Below are 13,059 nucleotides of genomic sequence, written 5' to 3'. Positions count from 1 at the left end.
ATGTCTCTGCTTTTTAAGATGCTCTCTAGGTTTGTCATTGCTTTTCTCCCAAGAAGCAGGCGTCTTTTAATTTCATGGCTGCTGTCACCATCTGCAGTGATCATGGAGCCCAAGAAAGTAAAATCTCTTTATTGATAATATTAAAGACTGCTTTCAACAGTTCAGAACTAAAGCAGGTATAGTGTGTGTGTGTGTGTGTGTGTGTGTGTGTGTGTGTGTGTGACAGAGAGAGAGTGTGAATGAATGTTCTCTCTCCCACTTCCATCATAGAGCAAAGGTTGTTATTTTTACCTAGTCATGCCCTGCGACACAATTCTAAACTTAGGTGAATTGCATTCCAGACATTTTCTTACACAATCACCTACATCATAGACTGCACTGATTGGGGGAAAGTATGACTCATACAATTGAAAGCTTTTCTGAGGACTGCCTTGGAGATGACCAGATGGAACTGCAATTTGTTTACTTGGACTTTATGTGTACTGAAAGACCTACATAGCATGTATACTTATTAACACAGACAAATACATGTCCAGGGTTTCTGTGTCAAAGGCTGCAGCGGTAAGCCGTGGATGAGTAAATTTGTCAATCGGAATGGCAACAGAAAAGCGTTACAGTACTAAGAATTCGAAACAGGGGTTTCTTCTTGCTATATCAGGATCAATCTTGCATGTGATGACAGCAATCCCAATCGCTTATGGTATATATATTTTTAAAAGAGTTGAAACTTTCCTTTCCCACTGCTTATTACCCCATAGGGAGGGGCAGGGCCGGATTTAGGTTTGATGAGGCCCTAAGCTATTGAAGGTAATAGGGCCCTTTATATGTCCAGCTGTCCTTTGCCAACAACAAATTGTTGCTGGTTTTTGTGTTGAATATATACATGTGGTAATTTATGGACCTAATAGGTATCTAAAGCCATTTGCACGTAACAAAATATGTATTTTATCAAAGTAATTGTTGAACTGAAATGCAATTAAGAAGTATATTAATAGTGAAATACAATTAAGAAGTATATTAATAGTGTTTTTTTAATCATATTTTGGAAATCTACACCCAGGTTTTTTTTCCTTTATTTTTTTTTTTTGGGCCCCCAAGAGAGTGGGGCCCTAAGCTATAGCTTGTTTAGCTTATACATAAATCCGGCACTGGGGTGGGGGCAGAAGTTCAACTCAGTTCAGACTTAAAGGCAAACCTACCAAATTCTCACTTTCCAAAACAAAATGAGAACCATCCTTTGAAATACTCTAAATTTTGCAATGCAGTTCTCCAGCTAAGTAATGCGGGCGAAAATGCACATATACTATGGTAAAGAGTGCACAAAATGTCATATATTACTGAAAATAACTTACAGAAATGTATTATTTTAGGGGAAGGTAGTTGCAAAAATGTATACACATGGGTCCCATTTGCCTAACGAGCCCAAGATTTCAACTGATTTCAATGAGAGTCAGTGATCTCCCCCCGCTCCTGAAATGGTTTCTTCCTAAAATTGCTGTGGCCAATGAACAGAAGAGAGCCAAAGGGAAAAAGATGATTTGCCTGTTCTCTCCTGCTCTCTGATTTGTCCAATCTTTCTCCCTGCTCTCTCATTCCAAGTTTTCTGCCCCCAAATAGCTGCTGCTGACCAGCAAAGCATGAACAAGGAAAGAAGTGGACAAGCTGCAGCTGTCTGGATATTATTTGAATCTGCAGAGTGTATAGTGAGGTTTGGGGCATAATTCTTTATGTTTGCATAAGTGAATTTGTGGATGGTAATGAGTGGGCAGGTAGCAGGACCTGCTTGTACATTATATTAGTCGAAACTCCATAGCAAAAACACCTTGGGAGAAATTCACACTAAAGTGCTGACAACATTTAATGAGCCTTAAAAAAAAGTCACTAATTGTTTCAGGATCAAACAGAACTGAATTTATTTATTTTTTTTTTAAAAAAATATTTTATTAAGTTTTCACAATCAAGAAAGCATACAAAGAAAATACAAAGTCACAAAGAAAAATACAATACAAAAATGCAAACATAAACACATCCAAAGGAAAAAAGAAAAAAAAAGAAATAGAAACGCATATAGTAACAAAAAACAAAAATTCCCTCTTTCTTAATTTCTCATCTTCAATTAGCTTATTTTCCCGACTTCCTCACGTCTCCCATTCTTGTATCCCTTTTTAAAAAAATTAATTTAGCAAATTCATATCCTATTTATTTATCTGTTGTTAATCTAATCTAGCATTTCAAGAAGAACTGAATTTAAGACTGGAAAAGTAAGAAATTGAAATTGACGCATTTATTCATTCCTCTTTCCCTATATCTTATCTCTCCCCCCCCCCCGTCTCTTTTAGGTCAGTCAAATTCACTGGGTGGTCTTGGCGCAATGATTGTCCCTCAGCCTAACTTACCTCGCAGGGCCTCTGTGAGGAGAAAAGCCCAAATATCGGTTTGTCACCCAGCTGCTAAAAAGGCATAGCAGCTTTGATGGGGGTAAAACTCTGGCAGTTCTTATGGGTTGCCCCAGATCCTGAGCATGCCTTGTTTCCATGGTTTCTTCAGTTATTTGGGCCCATTCACATTCACGGATAAAAAAAATTAAAATACATTGGGCTGTAACTTTTGGCACCTTCGTTGAAATAGGAGAATAAGGAGTGCTGTGGTGAAATGTTTTGGATTGCTTCCTCCCCCCCCCCAAGTGCTATTTCTCACAGGAGGTGAGGGGGGCCATTTACTATTTAACAATGCTGCTTTCATTTTCCCAGCATCCCGGCATAAATTGTCCAGCAAAATGCAACTGATGGCTTCCCAGGATTTTTACAGTTTATTCCACAAAGTGCCATAAACTGTCATCCCCGGACACATGTCACAGTGTTGTATTATGTACTGCTATATACTTTCTATCAGCGGGAAAACTGAGCATTAAATAAACTCGGGCTTCTGCTAAGCATAAAAATGTATTAACCTGGGCTGGAATCAAAAGTGTGGGCATGATCCAGCCATATTGTTGGCATCCGTCTGTCTCAAGAGAGAATGGAGTGCACTTCCAGGGATGAAGTAAAACTGCTGTATTAGCAGTGACCTCCCCGGGGCGCAAGCCAGGGCAGTGAATATGGAGATCTTGGGCTGCCCAGAAAACAAGAGCCCTCTTTTGGCTTCGCTGATGTCCAAAGGAAAGCAGAGCAATACGTTTGGCACCAGCTTGGCTGTAGGATTTGCCAGAAGGAGGTGCCATTCAACTGTCCTAGGGACTCCACTTCCGATTTGCTTAGGGGTTTGTCCCGAGCCTTTTCTTCTCCTGAAGATATCCTGCAAGGCAGTGGAGAGGGGGAACCCTCTGCCTCGGGTATTGATAGTTTCAGAGACACTTCCCTCGCTGCTAAATTTAGGACATCTGTTGTTCACAGCGTGTAAATTACCGACACATAAAAATGCAGCCCTCTTTTTCTTGGATAGAGGTGTTGAAAATGCATGCCAGAGACTTCCGGAGGCGGCGCGAAACGTGTAATGGCGGTCCTCTTTGCGCAGCAAAGAGGGGCTCCGCAGAAAAGGGTTGTTCGCTACGGCGAAGCGACGACCCATTAAGTTAAACCACGAGCAGAGCGAGCTCGTGGCCGTGGGATCCGGCGGGCACCGAGAGCGACCCCCAAAACGAAGAAGGGACCCCGTAAGGGGCTCCGGAAGCGCGGAGGGGAAGCGGTGCTGTGGATTCATCGCTCTTTCTGCGGGAGTGAAGCCGCGCGGCTGTTACCGATGAGCGCCGACCTTTCTTCCTTTACATTGGATTACAAAGTAACTACTCGTGAGTAGGATTTATTTGAGATTGGATTACAAATTTGCGAATTCGGCTGAAAGCGGGAGACGAGAAAAAGGAAGTCCGTCTCCCGGAGGTGCTTAATGATCAAAGGCAAAGAAACTGACAAGCTGGAAGCAGTACAAAAGGGTTTTTAAATGAGAGACAGCATACGTCTGGAGAAGTTCGGAAATTGAAGGGAAAGGCAAGTTATCTTTATTTTTCTGTGACTGTGTCTATTTTACTTGGGGTTTCTTCTCCGCTAAAACTTTCAAAACTTCAAAGACTTGAAAATCCCTAGTCCCGGACTTGCAGCGGGCAAAAAGTTGTGTTGCGGATACACTTACAAAGTTGAAACAGATACTTAGAGGCATTACCGGTGGATACAATTAAGCAACTGTATTTTGCACCTTTTAAGAAACTACTGTGGCAAAATTGAGAGGGCTCTGCAAGAAGGAAAAGTTCTTCTCTAAAGACATTCATTAATTTAACTAACTGTAGGAACTTTAATGGCGACTGAAACTTTGTTTCTTCTTTCATGAACTGAACAATACTCCCTCTAGTGGAGTTTGGGATTTACAATTTCCTGAGAACTGACTTTGTTTTGTCTCTCTGTGGTCTGGTGACTCACTCTGAGGCCTGTCTTTCCCATGGAACTTTTGACAGCTTGACCTTGAATCCAAAGACAGGTGTGGAATGAGTGTGGAATGAGTGGTAAACCAAAAACAAGAGCTGCGTCGAAAGCAGGGAAAGGCAAATTGGTACAAACAACTTTGGTTTCCCAGGGCCGTAGATCTTCAGTCCCTGCGGTACTACAGGCTGTACCATTACCAACAACCCCAGCTGAAGAATCAGAACAATTAACAAGTGAAGATATGGCAGCTGGGGGATCCAACATTCTTCTAGAGGAAATGCTACAACAATTTGCAATTTTGAACAAAAAAGTGGATGATCAAACTGCAAAAATTGACTTAGCCACATCTTCAATTAACAAACTTTCTGAACGGGTGGCTAAGCATTCACAAGATATTGGAAACCTAAAGGACGTCGTATCTGAAAATCGAAAATTGGCCGAGGCTGCGAATGGGAAAGTAGAAGCAGTAACTAAAGAAGTGGAGGAACTGAAAGGAGAGGTAAGGCCACTCCATAAACATATTACCGACCAGCAGGCCTATCTGTCTTTGGTGGAACTGCGAAACAGGGAAAATAATTTGAGATTACGCTCTATCCCAGAGATTGAGAAAGAGGATTTGACTGGCTTTTTGACAGAAGAATTCTCTAAATTCTGGGGTATAAACGAAGATATAGACTTTAAAATAACAACTGCATTTAGATTGGGAAGGGCTGCTGGGAAGGACAGACCTAGAGACTGTTTGATTATTTTAAGGACTAAGCAGGAGAGAGACAAGCTACTCGACCTACATTTCAATAAAGCACTTGAGATCCAGGACAGAAGAGCACAAATCTACAAGGACATACCTAAACAATTACTGGATCTAAGATCTAACTACACTGACCTAACTGGACTTTTGAGAGGCAACGGAATACCTTACAGGTGGGAGTTTCCACAAGGCCTTTCGTTCAAATACAAAGGAAAGAAGATAAAAATCAAAACGAAAGAGGATAGCCAGAAGTTCCTACACGACCACGGAGAAGACTTGCAGAAAGGAGCGGTAGCTATTTGGCCACCACCAGAGCTAGGAAAAGAGCCACCACCCTCGGATTTGGACAAAAAAGAAGACACCCAACAAGAGTAACAACAGATTGATACAGGATGTCTCTGCAGCTCTATAGTTGGAACATTAATGGCGCGAATTCCCCAGAAAAACGCAAAAGGATTTTCCATATATTAAAGAAAGAGAATTTGGACATAATTTGCTTGCAAGAAACTCATGTGACCAGGTTACACAGGAAGGTGTTAACAAATAAAAGATTAGGCCAAGAATTTATTTCATCAGATAGAGTTAAGAAGAGAGGCGTGGTGATTTACGCCAAAGAGAATCTATCACCAAAATTTTTGTTTAAAGATGAACAAGGAAGAATCCTGGCTATTGAAATTCTGACCCAAGGAGAAAAAGTTTTGATATTAGGAATCTATGCACCAAACGAGGGGAAATCAGAATTTTATAAGAAGCTGCATGAGACATTACTGGACTATCTGGACTACTCCAACATCATTATGATGGGAGATATGAATGGGGTCGTCTCTACTTTGATGGATAAGTCACAGAATCAGAATTTGACTAAAGACGGAAGACTACCAAAAACTTTTTTTGAACTAACTGACAATATGGACCTAATTGATTTATGGAGGACGAGAAACCCCCTAGGTAAAGAAGGAACCTTTTTTTCTGAGGCCCACCTGTCATGGACAAGAATCGACCAAATTTGGGCAACTAGAGGGCTGGCACCTAAGACTACAAAAATAGAAATCTGCCCAAAGACTTGCTCCGACCATAACGCTTTGAAAATGGAAATGAGATTTACTACTGCCGACTCCTTCAGATGGAAAATGAATGACAACCTGTTAAGAGATCAAGAGATCGTAAAGAAGGCCCAAAAAACTTTAAAGGACTATTTTGAAATTAACTTGAATACCTCGGTGGAAAAAAGAATTATCTGGGACGCAAGTAAAGCTGTTATGAGAGGGTTTCTGATACAACAGAATACAATCAAGAAAAAATTTTGGAATAGTAAAAAAGATAAGATATTGGAGAAGATAAGTGACGGAGAGAAAAAATTAAGAGTGAATCCAAAATCAAAAGAGACTTTAAGAGAAATCAAATTTCACCAGTCACAATATGCGAAATTGATTAACCAAGAAGTGGAATGGAAAATCAAACAAATGAAACAAAGATCTTTTGAATCTGCGAACAAATGTGGGAAACTGCTCGCTTGGCAGTTGAAAAAGAGACAAAAATTAAACTATGTCACCAACTTAGAAGTTGAAGGGAAAAACTTTCAGAAACCGGGAGAAATTAGAAAGTGTTTCCAGAAATATTTTAAAAAATTGTACACACAAGAACCCGAGGAGACAACTGAGATAGAACAATTCTTGAAAGATAATGGCCTACCAAAATTATCTCAAGAGAAGAGATCAATCTTGAATTGTAAAATAACACAACAGGAAATCGAGGATGCCATTCAGAATATGCAACTAGGCAAATCTCCGGGCCCCGATGGACTTACCTCCAAATACTACAGGACTTTAAAAGACTATTTGATACAACCATTAATGGAGGTTTGCAACCAGATTATGGGGGGAGGGAGGGCACCAGATACGTGGAAAGAAGCATTCATCACATTGATACCTAAAGTGGAAACTGAAAAGACTCAACTTAAGAACTACCGCCCCATCTCACTCCTAAATGTGGATTACAAAATATTTGCGGATGTTTTGGCTAACAGATTTAAAAAAGTATTAAATGAAGTAATCCATAAGGACCAAGCAGGCTTTCTCCCAGGTAGACATTTGTATGATAATACCAGGAACATTATCGATATTTTGGAACTTTTACAAACAAATATTAACACCAAAGCGGTGTTAATCTTTATTGACGCGGAGAAGGCCTTTGACAACATTTCTTGGAAATTTATGAAGAAAAACTTGGAAGGGATGGGAGTGGGAAGGGGGTTTGAGAATGGAATAGAGGCAATCTACTCTGAACAAAAAGCTAAGTTGATAGTGAACAATGTGGTGACAGAAGAACTTCATATTGAAAAAGGAACACGCCAGGGGTGCCCCCTATCCCCTCTGTTGTTTATTTCAGTCCTGGAGGTTTTGCTGAAAATGATAAGGGAGGATCGGCAAGTACAAGGAATACGGGTCGGAGCGAAACAATATAAACTGAAAGCATTTGCAGATGACTTAGTTTTAACATTACAGGAGCCAGAATCTAGCACAAAAAGAGTTTTGGAATTGATTCAGAAATTTGGTCGGGTGGCGGGTTTTAAGCTGAATAAACAAAAAACTAAGGTGTTAGGGAAAAACTTGACGGTTACTGAAACAGAGGGGTTTCAGAGGGAAACAGAACTAAACATTGTTAAAAAAGTGAAATACCTGGGGGTTAATCTGTCCTCCAAGAACTTGAATTTATTTAAAGACAATTATGAAAAATGTTGGTCAGAAGTTAAAAAAGATCTAGAAATCTGGTCAAGATTGAAACTATCCTTGTTAGGCCGAATTGCAGCTATAAAAATGAACGTTTTGCCAAAAATGTTGTTTTTGTTTCAGGCTTTGCAGATCGTGGACAGAGTGGATTGTTTTGGAAAGTGGCAGAAGGATATTTCTAAATTTGTCTGGCAGGGCAAAAAGCCCCGAATAAAGTTTAAAATATTAACTGATGCAAAGGAGAGAGGGGGGTTTGCCCTGCCGGACTTAAGGTTATACTATGAAGCTGCGGCCTTCTGCTGGATGAAAGATTGGATTTTATTGGAAAACACTGATGTCCTAGATCTGGAAGGCTTTAACAATTCGTTAGGTTGGCATGCGTATTTGTGGTATGACAAGGGGAAAACACATGGAATGTTTAAAAACCATATTGTCAGAAAAGCAATATTTATGGTCTGGAAAAAATACAAAGACTTATTGGAAAGCAAAACTCCGAGGTGGATTTCACCAATAGAGGCCAAAGCTCGGAAAACATCCAATATGGAGGCATATTGGCCGAAATATTGGGAAATAATAGAAAACATTGGAGGTAATTGGAGGTTGCAGAGCTTTGAAAAATTAAAGGATAAGGTGCAAAATTGGCTACATTATGCCCAAATTAATGAGGTTTTTAAGCAAGACAAAAAAATAGGATTCCAGGTGGAAAAATCGAAACTTGAGACAGAGTTGCTAGAACCAAAGACCAAGGTAATATCGAGAATGTACAACTTGCTGCTTAAATGGAACACTCAGGATGAAACAGTTAAATCAGCCATGATAAAATGGGCTCAAGACATTGGTTACAATATCATGTCAGAAGACTGGGAAAAGTTATGGACCACCGGTATGAAGTTTACGGCATGTAATGCCTTGAAAGAAAACATTATGAAAATGGTATACAGGTGGTACATGACCCCAGTCAAACTCGCTAAGATATACCATTTGTCTGATAATAAATGTTGGAAATGTAAGGAGGCTGAAGGGACATTCTTTCACCTCTGGTGGACGTGCCCAAGATTGAAGGCCTTTTGGGAAATGATCTATAATGAGTTAAAGAAGGTGTTTAAGTACACCTTTCCCAAGAAACCAGAGGCCTTCCTTCTGGGCATTGTCGGCCAGAAGGTGTTAAAAAAGGATAGAACTTTTTTTATGTATGCTACAACTGCAGCAAGAATTCTTATCGCTAAGTATTGGAAGACCCAAGATTTGCCCACACTGGAGGAGTGGCAGACGCAACTGATGAACTACATGGAACTGGCTGAGATGACTGCAAGAATCCGGGACCTGGGAGAAGAGGCAATGGAGGAGGATTGGAAAAAATTCAAAGACTATTTGCAAAAGTATTACAAGTTGTATGAAATATAAGATGTCGTATGATTTAGAACGTTAGCCCCAGCAATGAAGTTTAATTATTTATGAAATTGTTAACATTCGTGAAAGAACCAAAGTTTAAATGGGTTAAAACGATATCAGGTTATATTTTTAGAGTAAACGGAGAACAAGAGATTTAAACTTAAATTGCAATTGAAAATATAAAGAAATATACGAAATAAGGGTATAATTTGCTGATGACTTTATTATCAAGAATGCATTATGCGGGAGATGTGGGGAAGTCCAATGGAAATTTGAAATAAGTTATTGAAATGGATGTGACTTTTTGTTCTTTTTTCTTTTCTTTTCTTTTATTCTGTCTTTTCTTATCTGTAATTTGGAAAAATGTAATAAAAATTATTATAAAAAAAAAAAAAGAAAATGCATGCCAGAGAATTGTTTCGAAAACACTGGTATGGCTGAAGGTGGAGTTGGTCTCTGAATTTATAGTTAAACCCCCTACACACACACACACACACACACACACACACACACACACACACACACACACAAGCAAAAAAGCAGAGAAGGCACAAATACTAAGAAACAATGTCACCAAGATTGGATTACTGAAGTGCCTGGGCTAGCAGATGGCACAAATCATCGCAAAATGATAAAATAATTATTTGCCTGAAATTAAAGAAGCAGTCGAGGGAATAGTTGATGTATGGAGCAGCAAATGGGAAGGGGTCCATGCGAAAGGGACTGACTTCAACAGCCCAATACCTAGTAACGGTAAACAGACAGGCAAACAAGACATTGTGGGATCCAGAATTAATGACGTGGAAAAATGTGCTATTAAGTTCTCTGAAAACTTCAGATGAAGTGAATGGAGCAAATATCCCTTGTGCGTTTTTGAAGCGTTGATTCTGGGCCAGCGGTTGTGCTTTAGGTCTGGGCCTTAGTTTGGGCACATCACATAAGGTCTCTTTGGTTGTTGGCAGGGCCGGATTTAGGTTTGACGAGGCCCTAAGCTACTGAAGGTAATGGGGCCATTTATATGTCCAGCTGTCCTTTGTCAACAACAAATTGTCGCTGGTTTTTTTGTGTTGAATGTATGCTATATGGTAATTTATAGACCTAATAGGTATCTAAAGCCATTTGCACATAACAAAATACCGTATTTTTCGCTCTATAAGACACACTTTTCCCCTCCTAAAAAGTAAGGGGAAATGTGTGTGCATCTTATGGAGCGAATGCAGGCTCCATGGCTTCAGCGAAATGGTATCTAAAACCATTTGCAGAAGTTGCCATGCAGCCAGTCCATGCAGAATGTAGGCACCCTATATATAGAAAGGAGCAAACCAGTGATATTTTAGGGAGCAGGCTAGCAGGTGGGGTCCATTACTTACATCATAGGAGCCTACACAACACAAAACACTGTTGCTGTATGAAGGTTTTATTTTATTTGTTTTTTATCTTACATTTTGGAAATGTACACCCAGTATTTTCCCTTTAAATTTTTGGGGGGCCCCCAAGAGAGTAGGGACCCTAACCTATAGCTTGTTTAGCTTATACGTAAATCCGCCACTGGTTGTTGGTGCCGTGTGGCTGGATGCATTTCCTCCACTAGAGGAAAGACAGCTACAAGGGGATCATAGAACTCTCCAGAGAGCTAGGAATGTAGAAGGTGTGACTGGAAAGTTCGGTGAATGGTCAGAGAATTCAGACGGCGAGAAATATTCGAACATACAACCAGCATCGGAAACCCATGAAAGGCTCACAGTTTTGTACGGAGATGAAGCGGTAACTCGAAAGACAGTGTATGAGTAGTTTAAGTGTTTCTGTGAAGGGCGGCAAACCATTGAAGATGACCCTTGTCTGGCAGACCACCAACGAGCAGAACGGTGGCAAATGTTGACGAAGTTCATGAGTTATTGATGTGGGATCAGCGTTTGTCCATCCAAATGATGGTGGAATAATTGCATATTCCACGTGAAATCGTTACTGGGGTTACTGAGTTGTGTCCCACCCTCCATATTCTCCCAATCTGGCCCCAGCGGATTTCTTCCTTTTTCCAAAACTGAATCTGTACCGGAAGGGCACAGATTTCCCAACATTTCACACATCCAGGCTGCTGTGACGAGGGAACTGAAAGCAGTACGAAAAGAGGACTTCTCCAGAAGTTTCCAACATTTCAACGAATGTTGTCAACGGTGCATTGTATCAGAGGGGGCCTACTTTGAAGTTCTGTAAGGTGTGTATGTTCAAATATTTCTCGCCATCCGATTTTTGTGACCGTTCACTGAACTTTCTGGTCACACCTTGTAGGAAGCTTATTTATACCAAATGAGACCATTGGACCATCTAAACTGGCTGGTAGGGGCTCTCCAGGATTTCAAGGCAGGAGTCTCTCCCAGTCCTACCTGGTTGTACCTGTGGCAGCCACCTGGTAGTCTGGTTTCTTTCTGTGTTGGAGGTTTGGGGGTTTGAGAGGCTTGGACTGGCCAGATTGGCTCTCTTATTGCCCATGTGATGCTTGGACATGACTGATTGTGAAGGAGACAGTGAGCATGCTGTATTTCCTGTCACTCTGAGAATTTCCTATCCATGGGTTTCCCTTCTTAGGCAAGTATAAAACATGGCAGCCATTGCATTCATTTAGTGCCAGCATCTCTTCCTTGTACAACAATAATAGCATAGGATTCCTTAGCCATGCACCTGCTTAACTCTAAATTAAATGGGACCTAAAACTGCTTAGCCTTGCTGGATTGTACTATAGAGAAGCAACGTCCCATTTCCCAATAATTCCACTTTTCGTAATGTTTTGGATGTCAGCCCAGTTAATTCATATAAATGAAATTGTTCTATAGATTTATATTGCCTTGTGGTAGAGGCCACATTTATAAACCTACGATTAGGGGGTTGACATGTAGATATTTTTAGGGCTATGCGCAGAGCTTCGAGCAAGACCCCCAATAGGCTCATAAATCCCAATCCCCAAAACTGTTTGAAAGCAGACACATGCACACTTATCCCAGCTTTCAGCCATGTAAAGGTAAAGGGACCCCTGACCATTAGGTCCAGTCGTGGCCGACTCTGGGGTTGCGGCGCTGATCTCGCTTTATTGGCCGAGGGAGCCGGCATACAGCTTCCAGGTCATGTGGCCAGCATGACTAAGCCGCTTCTGGCGAACCAGAGCAGCATGCGGAAACACCGTTTACCTTCCCGCCAGAGCGGTACCTATTTATCTACTTGCACCTTGACGTGCTTTCAAACTGCTAGGTTGGCAGGAGCAGGGACTGAGCAACGGGAGCTCACCCCATTGCGGGGATTTGAACCGCCGACCTTCTGATCGGCAAGTCCTAGGCTCTGTGGTTTAAGCCACAGCGCCACCTGCGTCCCTTTTCAGCCATGTACTCACCATATATTTAAAGCACCCCCCAAAGGATCCTGGGAACTGCAGTTTGTTATGGGTGCTGGGAATTGTAGCTCTGTGAGGGGATAAATCTGGTTAAGGCAGTTATGCATGATATGGAAATCAAGCCATCAAGGTTTAATCGCCAACAATTTAAGATTTTTCAAAGAATATGTTTCTGGGGGGGGGGGGAATCAAAACAGTTTAGCAGTTAATCATAAGAGCAATTAGGATAACGACCTCTAAACAGAATGCAACACTTCTCATTCTTTCACAGATCATGTATGCCCGTTCTTCGTAGGTAGATATGTTTCTGGTTATTGGGTAGTATAAAAAATAACCAGAATAAATGTTCTTACATTGTGCTGCTTTTTGCAGTTTAATCTTGAATGTATCACAAAA

The 13,059-nt window shown here is 40.9% G+C and overlaps 1 protein-coding gene across 2 annotated transcripts in view; it reads left to right on the top strand.

Annotated features, from left to right (window-relative positions):
• The first annotated feature begins 1,084 nt into the window (after nucleotides 1-1,084).
• Nucleotides 1,085-13,059, top strand: part of LOC309522059 (uncharacterized protein) — a 128,852-nt gene continuing 116,877 nt past the window's right edge. Inside the window, exon 1 of one of the 2 annotated variants that reach the window (XR_014214821.1) lies at nucleotides 1,085-1,703. The gene's annotated coding sequence lies outside the window, so the exon portion shown is untranslated. Of the gene's footprint in view, nucleotides 1,709-13,059 lie in introns of both variants that reach the window. The other variant, XR_014214822.1, reaches the window with a different exon arrangement.

Source organism: Podarcis vaucheri (genome assembly GCF_965113315.1).
Source record: "Podarcis vaucheri genome assembly, chromosome: 17".
NCBI classification, from domain to species: domain Eukaryota; kingdom Metazoa; phylum Chordata; class Lepidosauria; order Squamata; family Lacertidae; genus Podarcis; species Podarcis vaucheri.
This window is presented reverse-complemented; position numbering and strand designations above follow the sequence as displayed.